This window comes from Suricata suricatta, chromosome 1 (genome assembly GCF_006229205.1).
Source record: "Suricata suricatta isolate VVHF042 chromosome 1, meerkat_22Aug2017_6uvM2_HiC, whole genome shotgun sequence".
Taxonomy (NCBI): Eukaryota; Metazoa; Chordata; class Mammalia; order Carnivora; family Herpestidae; genus Suricata; species Suricata suricatta.
Genome location: NC_043700.1, coordinates 85,488,193 through 85,497,443, shown reverse-complemented (window position 1 = coordinate 85,497,443; position 9,251 = coordinate 85,488,193). Strand labels below are relative to the sequence as shown.

At 32.5% G+C, this 9,251-nt stretch overlaps 1 long non-coding RNA gene across 1 annotated transcript in view; it reads left to right on the top strand.

Moving 5' to 3' along the window:
* Window positions 1-8,603, top strand: part of LOC115271851 — an 11,214-nt gene extending 2,611 nt beyond the window's left edge. The window contains exons 2-3 of the long non-coding RNA XR_003900137.1: window positions 6,910-6,985; window positions 8,340-8,603. This is a non-coding gene — a long non-coding RNA (uncharacterized LOC115271851). The remainder of the gene's footprint in view (window positions 1-6,909; window positions 6,986-8,339) is intronic.
* The last annotated feature ends 648 nt before the right edge of the window (window positions 8,604-9,251 follow it).

Here is a 9,251-nt window from a genome sequence, read left to right as displayed (position 1 = left end):
CCTAAAAGGAGCTTTAAAATCAGTTTTAAAGGGAGGACCTGTCAGAAGCCACCAAGTTTTCTGGCTGCCTCAGGCAAGGATTATCACTCTCCAGGGAGTGAACCAGTAAACAAGATTTGCATCTGGAGGCTGGAGATTGCCATTTCCTGGTCCAAGATTTTGGTGTCTGTCATGCTGGGCCAGACATAGAGTGGCCAAGGTGCACAAAAGATCAAAACTGCATTTTGGATTATTCAGTGCTAGCTTCCCCTCCCCAGCATTGCAAAGGCAAGTCTGGGCGCTTCTTTTGATATGCATTTGACTCTGTTTGCCTGGTAACCAATCCGGGTCAGTTCTCTGCCCCAAAGTTCTATATAAGAGGAATTATTTTCTTAATGAGAGAGAGAAGAAGAAGAAGAAAGGAGACAGAGGCTTGATCGGAAATGGTGTGTGCTGTCTTCACTCTGCGTCTCTCCCTCCTGCCCTGTTTTTCTCTCCCTCCCTCAGGAAAAGAACCTGCGAGGATTTTCTGCCCTGCTGGCCGGGGCGGGACATTACAGTTTTGATTTGCATCTTCTAGATGATGAGTGTGTTGAGCACCTTTTCATGTGTCTGTTGGCCATCTGTATGTCGTTTTTGGAGAAGTGTTTATTCATATCCTCTGCCCGTTTTTTAATTTGATTATTCAGATGTCATTTGCAAACATCTTCTCCCTTGCAGTCAGTTGGCTTTTATTTTTATTTATTGTATCCATTACTAGGCAAAAGTATTTTATTTTGATATAGCTTAAAAAGTTTACTTTTGCTTTTGTTTCCCTTTCCTCAGGAGACATATCCAAAAAAAAAAAAAGTAGCTATGACCAATAACAGAAATTTCTATATTTTTCTCTTTTAGCTTTTTTGTTTCCAAATCTCACAATTAGGTTCTTAATCCGTTTTGAGCTTATTTTTGTGTACGGTGTAATAAGGCAGTCAAGTTTCATCCTTTTTCATTTGGCTGACCAGTTTTCCCAACACCATTTGTTGAAGAGACTGTCTTGTTTTCCCCTGGCATATTCTTGTTTCTTTTGTCAAAGATTAACTGACCATATAATAATGAATTTATTTTTGGACTCTCTATTCTATTCTATTGATTAATGTATCGATTTTTTGTGTACCATGGTAATTTTTAATACTGTGTTGGTGGCTAAGGATGACCCATGACTACATCTTTTCAAGTCAAAATATGATTGGATCTTTTATTTATGTTAGTCCCATAGTACTATATAAGCCCTATTTAGAGCAGAACCTACAAACTAGCAATAAAAATAAAACTAAAAAATGAAATTTTAGTAGAGATTGTGGAATGACTGGCCCTAGCATCTCTCTTTACTTCTAGGATATTTTTCAAATCAGTAAAATCTGAACAGGGAATATACAAACAATAACAAAGAAAATAAACAATAAGAAAAAAGGAGAAATATTTTTTTCCTCAGGCTCACTTGCAGCTAGTGTTTTAAATGTGAATTAGGCTCCTGAATTGATCCACATGTGGTAGATGTAGGTACAGAGTGTAAAATGAGGACTTCTTCTTGCTCCTTTCTCTAGTACTACCAATAAAGCTGTAACATAGTCAAGTTTTCAATAGCAGTGACCTGTCCTTAGTTTCTTTAATGATGGAGATGGTTCTGCAAGTTGAGGTCCAATCCAATAGTCATTGTCCCATTTCTAGTTTTCTTTTTATCAGAAATTTGTAATAGGCCTAACAGAAACAGCTTCTAATTCTTTTTTAATTTTTACTTTGTTTTCTTTCTTTTTTTTAATAGTTTATTGTCAAATTGGTTTCCATATAACACTCAGTGCTCTTCCCCACAAGTGCCCTCCTCCATCACCACTACCTCCCCCCTTCCCCTTCAACCTTCACTTCCTTTTCAGTATTCAATAGTCTCTCAGGTTTTGCATCCCTCTCTCTCCCCAACTCTCTTTCCCTCTTCCCCTCCCCCTGGTCCTCCATTAGGTTTCTCCTGTTCTCCTATTAGACCTATGAATGCAAACATATGGTATCTCATCAAGATAAAAATCTTCTGCAAAGGAAACAATCAAGAAAACTAATAGGTAAACCACAGAATAGGAAAAGATAGTTGCAAATGACATATCAGATAAAGGGCTAGTATCCAAAATCTACAAGGAACTCACCAAACTCCACACCCCAAAACCAAATAACTCAGTGAAGAAATGGGCAGAAGATGTAAACAGACCCTTCTCCAAAGAGGACACCCAGATGACCTACAGGCACATGAAACGATGCTCAACATCACTTATCATCAGGGAAACACAAATCAAAGCCTCTAATTCTTGAATCTCAGATTCTGCAGTGTTTTCTTGATCTCAAAACTATTCAGTCTCCTCTCATGGACCCCAGTCCATATAGCAGTCTCCAAGCCCTTCTAATATGTTGGTATCAACCTAACTTCCAATATAGCATCACTTGCTGATTAAAGTATTTATGGTGTTACAGTTTTCTCTACTTGGCCCTAACTGATAAAGCAACCATCCAATTAAAGAAATCTGATTATTTAAACTGTTCAGTAATTAAAATACTGATAAGATGCCTCCCCAAACTGCAGGCTAACTAGTGGTTACCAAAAGAGAAGTGCAAGTAAAAAGCTTGTTTTAGATGTTCTATAATAAGGTGATGCCAACCTACACAGATAAGTAATGCCGTGATTATACTTGTCTAGGTTTTTACACTCAGAGGAGGACAAAAAGAGATGGCAGACAATAAATGCAAAAAATGAAAAAGGACACCTTAAAAAAACCTCATTTTACTCAACCATTCATCTTTGAAGTTTGGTAAAATTAAGCATTCAAAGGCAGGATATTATTTTGATAGGATCCTTAAAAAATCTATCTAGTGATAGATATTAATATAAACATTTATATGTATTCTTGTCATCTGGTTATAATTCCATCTGTATGCCAAATTTATAACTACAGCCTCACACTCTCCTCAAAATGCCAGAATTCCTTCAAATGTCTGTTTGACATCTTCTTGGATATTTGGTAGGCATCTCAAATTTTCTAGAGCATCTATGTATCCCTGACCCGTGTGCCTCTCATCTGGTCTCTACTTCAGAAATAATACCAACATTTGCTTCTACAGTCATTCTCCTTTACCCCTTGTCTAATTTACTCTCACCAGTAACATCTACCTTGAAAAGTATATGTTGTATATATCCTGAATGTATGCACCTTTAATCATGTCTGCTGTTGTTACTCTTATCTAAGCATCCTCGTCTCTTCCTTGAATATTTCACAAGCTTCCAAAACAGCTTCTCTGCTTTTACTCTTGACCTCCATAAATCTAGCTTCCACAAAGAAACTAGAAGGACCATCTAAAACATAAATCACATCACATCATTCTTCTGCTTAATAATCTCTAATTACTTAGAATGAAATAACACTTGATATAAAACTCAGTGTCCTTACTTTGTCCTAGAAGGTCCTCCTTGCTTTAATGATAAGCAATGTTGAACATTGTTTCATATGCTTAGTTTTCATGTGTATATCTTTTTGGGTGAGGTGTTTGTTAAGATCACTTGCCTGTTTTTTAACTGGATTGTTCACTTGCTTTATAATGAGTTTCAAGAGCCCTTGTAATTTTGGATGCAAGTTCTTCATTATACCTGTGTTTTGCAAACGTTTTATTCCCACCCACTCTGCATTGTTTCTGTCAGAGAATAGACATTTTTAATTTTAATAAAATACAACTTATCAAGTTTTTCTTTAATGGGTCGACTTTTGGTGTATCTGAAAAGTCATTACTAGTCCTAATGACACAGAGCATTTGTCCTGTTTTCTTCCATATATGTTCATAGTTTTGCATCTTATATTTAAGCTATGATTCATTTTTTAGTTGACTTTTGTCAAAGTTTTAAGTTCTGTGTTTAGTTTTGTTCCTTTTTGCATAAGATCATCCCATTTTTCCAACACCATGTGTTGAAAAGTCTATTCTTTCTCCATTAAATTCCTTTTGTTTTATGACAAAATATTTTTTATTATATTTGTGCTGGTCTATTTATGGTTTGACTATTATGTTCCATTGATTTATGTATCTGTTCTTTTTCTTGATACCCTGGTGTTGAAATTACTGTAGCTTTGTAGTATACTTTGAAATTAGGTAGAATGAGCCCTCCAATTTTGTTCCTCTTTAGTGTTGTGTTGGTTACTTTGTCTTTTGCATTTCCAAAAGAACTTCAAAATCAGTGTGTTGACTACATATTTTTAAATCTAACATGAAATACGCATGGGGAAGTTCTTATAGATTGTTATATGTAACAGTTGTTGTAATATAAAGTATTATTTTGAGACTGCTGATTTAAAATATTTGTCTGTAATCAACAAATGCAATGTCTTAGAATGCGAATTCTGTTTTTTGCTTAAAATGAATTCAGAGAAAATCTCAGTTAACTGAGAGGTTCTATTACTTTTACAGCATAATTTTGAGGCCTTTATTTCAGTTTATTTTCTAGGCCATCATCAAAAATACTTTGCCACTTTCACAGTTAAAAAGTATATATTTAATTAATTTTCAGATTTATTTTAGAATTTGTGTTGTATCTCAGTAGTTTTCTGTTGATTATTGGGATTTTTTACGTAGACAATCATGTCATCTACAAAGAATTGTTATCTCTTCTTTCCCAGTATGTATACCTTTCCTTTCCTTCCCTTGTTTTATTAAATCAATCAGGATGTCCAGTACAACATTGAGTAGAAGTGGTAAGAGAAAAAATCTTCACCTAATTCTCAATCTTGAGAAAGTGCGTCTAATTTACCACCGTTAAGTATGATGTCATTTTTGAGATGTTCTTGTCAATGAAATTTTCCTAAACAGGACCCAAACAATGCAAATAATGAAATATATTAACAAAGTTAACTAATTTATAGTCAAAACTGTCTATTCATTGAAAAATATTAAATAAGAGTTAAAGACAGAGATTAAGAGAAGATAGCTGTAACACATACACAAAATATATAAAATTTTACTTTAAGTCAATAAGATAAAGACAATTTGATAGAGAAACATGCAACAGATCTGAACAGGAACTTCACAAGAGGTTATTAAAATGGGCAATAAACACGTGAAAAGTTCTCAACCTTGTTAGTCAACAGGAAAATGCAAATTAAAACCACAATAAAATTCAAACTGCCTTCCTGCAATTGAATTTAGACATCACTTTTACAGGCAATCTTACTTGGCCCATTATAGACCATGTCACTATCATATTTTACATAATTCCTATGAATAATATATTCCTTTTTTCATTCTAGTTTTTAATTTATGATAAAAATGAAGATATTTCCCCTCCTCATTCTTCTCTATCTGAAGCTAGCATTTTGCTAGACATACAGTAGTCTTTAAATCAATAATTGAATGATTAAGAAAGGGAAATAGTGGTGCTGTTCACCAACTATAAAATCCAGCTACTTTAAAAGATTTCAATTGTATAATCTATATACACAAAATAGCAGTATGGTTTATTGCTTATTTCAGTATGTTCTCAGAACATAGAGTACACTATTTTGGATGTTTTTGAGAGCTGAGAGAATTATCAGTTTCTCAACTTAAAATATATTTAAACCCTCATTTTATCATTAAGCATATTTGGCCTGATATTCCTGGAATATTAAAATGGATATTTTTAGTTTTCAACATGAAATATTTGCATTTCCCTTATTTTCAAAAGAAGTTGAAGGTTATAAAAATGTTTAAAATACACCATTTTTTTGTAAAATATTATAGGGCAAGATACATTGATATTAAGAAAAGCTATTTTAAGAAATTGGTAAATTCTTGGGGGAAAGTATCAGAAGTGCAAATTTTAATAAATAAACCTTTCCCCAGGAGTTGACATTTCACAATGTGGCTTCTTAAGTCTATTTTTTTTTAAGTTTAAAGATTAAGTAACGAGATACTGAATTATAGTTGAAGAAAATATTAAATGAGAAAATAGAACATAAAATTTGAATACTTGAATATTTAAATGCTAGGAATTCAGTTTTACTTATACCTGTAAAGTAAAAATGTAATGCGGACAAATGAATATTCTTTTTCAATGTGTGTTTACATTATAGGGTACCATTTGTACCTCATTCTTCCTTAATCCAACAGACATTGATTTGCCAATTCATTTACCTCTTCAGAAGTTACTGTGTTTTGAATGTCATTGGATTCTGCCCCTTTTCTTCATTACTCAGTCAGATATAGCCTAGAAAATTCTGCTTAAATTACTTTATCTTCACCATTCAGTTAAAATTATGGACTTAGAGTAAATGTTCCCATATGTTGTTGTTAGTTTCAATGTTTTTTGATTCTGAGTCTATAATCTGGTTATTCATTTGCATAACCTCACAAAACACATGCACATGCACGCAGCTTGAAAATAACAAAATGTTGAAATGCTTTTTTTCCCTCACCCTGATGATTTACCTTTTTTCTGGCTTTAAATTTTTAACATATATGCTTCTCATGTGACTATAAGGAAGACTTACATAGCTGTGATAAATCAAAAAATGCCATATGTGAGTTAATAGAAATAATTTTGATGAGATGAAAAAAAAACAGCACTAGTAAAAATTTAATCTAAACAAGAGGATTTATAAACTGTGTAGTGAGTATCTCATAGAATCAAAAGAACTGAAATCAAAGAATTAAGGACAGAGAAGCCTGAGAAGTAGGGTTGCTTAGGGGTCTCTTCATTTCATCTTTCCTCTTCTGTGTGGACAGTTTCATTTACCTTCAGCAGTTTTCTTCTCAATGTACAGACAGCATCATTACTCATATACATACTTAGCAAACAGAAATAGTACACCTCTTTCCTAATAACAATTTTAACCATGTAAGAGAAAGTTCTAATTTCTTAGCTTTGATTTTCTTTTCATCTATTTGTAGACAAAGGAGGTGAAACTTATCCAACATTCATTATGCTTCTGGCTGCAAGTACAGAGTCTGTGACAAACAGAAGAAGGTAAGTGGAAGACCAAACAATAAGCATCAACAGCTGACCAAATATAAGAATACTAAATGTTGACTCCTCATCTTCCAATGTAGGAAAAATCACAAATTGTCATGTTTAGAAAAATGAGATTTAAAAATGTATGTGTGGGCATATGTGTGTGTATTATTTAGAACACATTATTTAATGTTAAATTTAGCAATAGGTCCCCCAGCTTGTTTGCCCTCTTTATGCATGAAAACTTTTATAGCACAAGATTAGCTCTTCTTAATGGAGGCTATTCTCATTGTTGAGCATATCATATATCATCCTGCAATATCAGAGATTAAAAAAATTACATAATTCAATCATCTACAATTTCCATATAATAAATGTTATAAGAATGTTGTCCTAGGTGGACATTAGGGTAAGCAATACCCAGAAAATATTGACTGTCAATACATATAACTATGGGTGTTCTAGTGCATTTATGATTTTATTACTTGTACTCGACAAACATGCCTACCACGTACTTATTATCTTCTTAAATTTTTATTTCCAAATTTTTCAAAATATTACTCATTTTAAGCAGTATTTATCTACTCATTTTACTTCAATTCCATTTCATGTTTGGCTTTTGTAAAGAGAAACATTTTCCCCTCAATAGTACCAATAATTAACCATCAGTCAAAATTCAAAACCATCAGATATTACCACATTTTTATCAACTCCAACTAAATAATGCTCATATTCTCTAGCTTCATACAATGTTCTCTTGGAGCCTATATTTTCTATTTACCCCATGGCATTTTTATTCTTTCCTTTGTATTAAATGTATTGTGTTCTTACCTTAGATCTCGTGTCAACTTGATATAACTTACATGTATATGTTATATATAATATATAGTAAATGCTGTATAATAATAAACATTATATTTAGTTTTAAAATGTGGAAATATAAGCCACATTTTTGCCTAGTATTTTATATGTGCATGCATGTGTTATCTTTTAAGAAGACATATAAATAATATAAAAATTTTTTAAAGTATAGCTGACCTCTGAAGGAAAGAAAGCAATTATATTTAAAAGTGACACCCAGAAAATTCTAACAGCAGTGGAAATCTTTCCTTTCTAAGGGGATAGTTTCGGTACCTAGGTGTTTTTTTAATTTACATATTGAAACCAATATATAGGCATTTTATAAATAATTTTGTAGGGATGTATTGACTGGCTTAACAAAATGTTTATATTAAGTATGAGTGGATATAACTGATAGATACGTACAAAAGATACTATAACTTAAAATCAATCATTGATAAAGAGTTGAATTACTTTAATGTTTTCTCCTCTGCCTTTTTTTTCCTGTTCATCATATTTGCACATTAAGGGAAAGGAGTGAATAAATACACTCAGATGTCTATACTCAAGAAATGGATCTGATGAAAAGTATACAAATCCAGAAGAAACGTTCCACTGTCCTTCCAACTTCCATTTAGAATTGTGATTAGACAACCAAGGACCATGAGATATTTGAGGATAATAGCTGTAAGGAGATAATAACATTTTAGAGAAAAACCACTGAGCAAAAAGAATATCTGACAATTCTAGAAGCATTCTATTACTATCTCAGAGAGGGTATAGGGAAGATTTGAAAATAAAATGCTTTGAAAATAAAGTGATAATAAAGTTAAATGTTTTCATTGGAATTTTAAAATACATTAAGAATTAGAATTGGCTATGGACTTAAAAGTTTATCTGGAAGATGAAATGATTAACTTTTGTTTTGTACGTCCAAATACTCAGTGAGATGGAAAGTATTTGAGAAAAATTGGGTTCTTGTTTTAAGAGATTCTGATTTTCATTTTATAGTGGTGCTAGAGGAAATGAAAGAGACAATGCAAGGGAAGAACTTATCAAAAATATAATTAAGAGTAATCTCAGAATCATTCATATTCTTTTGGTGGTGGTAATCTGATTTTCTTTTCGAAGAGTCTAATATGACTGTTGATCACAATCACCTGCTCCTTCACTCTCTGTTATGGTTAGGTATGCAACTTAAGGAAAGCTAATTAAATATGTTTTCTATTTTTAAGTATTTCAGTTTTTAAGCCTCCCTTTTATCCTGTGAGTTGCTAAGTATTCCCAGTTATTTTTTTCTTTTCCTTTTTCTTTTTGAGTAAGTCAGTACTTAACATTACTTAAGATCTTCAGAGAATGTCCCCTAAAACAATAATTATTGAAATGAGGCAATAAGTATTCTAATAAAGACTCCTCAAAAATGAAATCTTCATTTTCATGG